This window comes from Equus asinus, chromosome 6 (assembly GCF_041296235.1).
Source record: "Equus asinus isolate D_3611 breed Donkey chromosome 6, EquAss-T2T_v2, whole genome shotgun sequence".
Classification (NCBI taxonomy): Eukaryota; Metazoa; Chordata; class Mammalia; order Perissodactyla; family Equidae; genus Equus; species Equus asinus.
This window is the reverse complement of record NC_091795.1, coordinates 27,893,036-27,895,860: the sequence shown is the minus strand read 5'-3', so window position 1 is coordinate 27,895,860 and position 2,825 is coordinate 27,893,036. Positions and strand designations below refer to the sequence as shown.

The following is a 2,825-nucleotide window of genomic DNA, read 5'->3' as shown; positions in this document are numbered from 1 at the left end:
TTTTTGAATTTAAAGTAGAAGCTCTTCATTAGATCATCTAGCAGTTTGTAGTTTCAGAATTCTAAGTTGATCTTAGAGCTTCTAAGTTGACTTTTGTGTCTTCTGGTCATACAAATACACTGTTGGTGATCATATTTTTGGCTCTTGATTTGCGTTAGATGCTTTCACAGCCCACTGCACATGCAATTTGCGTCTATACTCATTGAGTGTTTTGCATAGGCCCCTGCAGGCCCAGGTCATCTTCTTAGGTTTTATAAAAGGGGCATTTCCAGTGTGAGCTGCGCTGTATCAGGCAGGCAGGGGCAGCAAGATGATGACGCAGACACAGGTCTTTATGTACCTTGTTGCTCTGGGTCTCAGGTGAGAAATTTAAAAGTGCCTCAGTGCTTTTGGAGTAATATCTTGTTAGAGTTAAAAAAATTTTTTTCAATATATCTGGGAAATCCTGGCTATTTCCAAAATCGATCCAATTACCTGCTGACATGTAATACCACGAGAAAGCATATCTTAAGTTACATATTTTAATGTGTCTATGATAAAGTGTGTGTGTATCATCGTTATCTATTTGTGATTGCAGGTGCCTGTGGGGACATCGTGATGACCCAGTCTCCAGGCTCCTTGGCAGCGTCTCTAGGACAGAGAGTCGAGATGAAGTGCAAGGCCAGTCAGAGTGTTAGCAGCAGCTTGGACTGGTACCAGCACAAACCAGGACAGGCTCCTAAGCTGCTCATCTACAGAGCATCCAGCAGAGCATCTGGGGTCCCTGACCGATTCAGTGGCAGTGGATCTGGGACAGATTTCACTCTCACCATCAGCAGCCTCCAGTCTGAAGATGTGGCTGTTTATTACTGTATGCATGCTTATTACAATCCTCCCACAGTGCTTCAGGCTCCAACACAAACCTCCTTCCCCAAACCCCAGCTCAGTGAGTCTTTGCTGCAGCAGCTGCTTCCTCACCACACAGGCATCTATGTGCACATTCTTCCATCTGCCTGAGAGGTCATATCACCTGGCTTGTCCCTTGGACAGATTGTAGGGCTCAGGGGAAAATTAAAGGAGATGCGTTTTTGGACCTCTTTTTGTGGGAGATAATTTAAGAAAAATGCTGTGAAGATCTCTTAAAGATCAGGGGGTTTTGTGTCACAGGAACCTGCATGTTTTCCATGGACTGATCACGTAATTAAGTCAATACGGTTTGTCTCTAGCCTCTGGAGAAGGATCCAGTGAATTTTACACCCTGATGGATCCATTCTCTCTTCCCTGTGCCTGCTTGATTCTAGAACATTTCTATTTTAATTTCTGAATTTTCTGGTCTGTTTTCTTTATCTGCAATCACCCTTCCAACTCTGTACTTTACAATATTAAACCCTTGATCTCTCCTATTCAAAACTTTCCTCATAGTATGTAGTTTCACTCTGTTGCTGTTTCTTTTTCCAGATCTATTTTCCAGCCAAGCCTTTCTGGTCAATGTCACTGAAGTTGCTTTCTTACTCTCTCTCCTCCCTTTTTATGTTCTCTCCATTTCCACAGTTGTACTCATTCTTACAAAGGCAATTCTCTAATTCTTTGCCAGTGTCTCTCAAGAAATATGACAGTGTTCCATATTGCCTTTTCTCCTCATTTTCCAACTTTCTCTTTAAATCCATCCCATGGGCACCCAAGTCTAATTTTGTGACTGAAGGAAATCGTGGCTCTAAGTGTGCTACAACTTGAATCCCTCGGATAACATTTAATTAACATACCCATTTCAATGCAAAAATAGAAAATCTTCTGTTATTTTAGTATTATTTCTTGACCTCCTTCTGAAATACTTGGGTTAATGTAGCCTCAGGAAAGATGCTAGAAAACCTGATCAGTGTAGTCTGAACACTCTTACCTGCATAACAGCTTCTTGTAATAATTAGATATATATTTAAAGTATCAATATGGAGGAATCCATGCCATCAATTCATTCAAGACATGTTTTTTGAGTTCTTCCTATGTGTCAGGAGCAAAAATATCTGCTTTCATTCCTTTTGGGAGCACCAGACAATAAACAATTGCATCAGTAAACATTTTACTGTTGTTTCTAAGTATGGGAAGAAAAATAAAGCTAGGGAGAGGGTGAAAGATTGCGGGGATAACAGTGAGTAGAAATTTAAAACTGGATGTCATAGTGGTTAGCTACTGTCGTGTAATAAACCACCTGCAGAAAAGCTGTGGTTTAAAATGGTAGTATTTTTATTGCTGTCCCTGCCTAAATTAGGGGGCCTTTTGAGGAAGATTAGCCCTAAGCTAACCTCTGCTACTGATCCTTCTCTTTTTTCCTGAGGAAGATTGGCCCTGAGCTAGCATCGGTGCCACTCTTCCTCTACTTTGTACGTGGTACACCTGCCACAGCATGGCTTGACAAGCAGCGCATAGGTCTGCACCCGCGATCTGAGCTGGTGAACCCCGGGCTGCCAAAGTGGAACGTGCAAACTTATCTGCTGTGCCACCGGGCTGAGCCCTGCTATAAATATTCTTAGGCTTTGTTCTAGGACATAGCTAAATTATTGGAAATAGTTTGATTCTTTTGAGTCTTGCTTTTACAGTTTGTTTGTTGGGAGTAGAGCAGTATTTAGTCTAGAGCTTAATATTCCCCATTACAAAGACAAAGTTCTTCTGAATACTGTACTCAAAGTCCTGTGAATTAGAAGGTTTTCAAATCTTCTTGTGGAACCAGGCTCTGTTCCTGGCCTTGTGTGAGTGCCAGGTACTGTTACCTCCAATTTCCTTGGAAGGTTCTTTGCTCAGCCTCAGGGAGCTTCCTCATAGACATGCGCCAGTCAGCTCTCTGTTGACTA

The 2,825-nt window shown here is 42.0% G+C and overlaps 1 pseudogene; it reads left to right on the top strand.

The window, feature by feature from the left end:
• Positions 1–310: 310 nt before the first annotated feature.
• On the top strand, positions 311–2,030 carry LOC139045591 (immunoglobulin kappa variable 4-1-like; annotated as a pseudogene).
• The last annotated feature ends 795 nt before the right edge of the window (positions 2,031–2,825 follow it).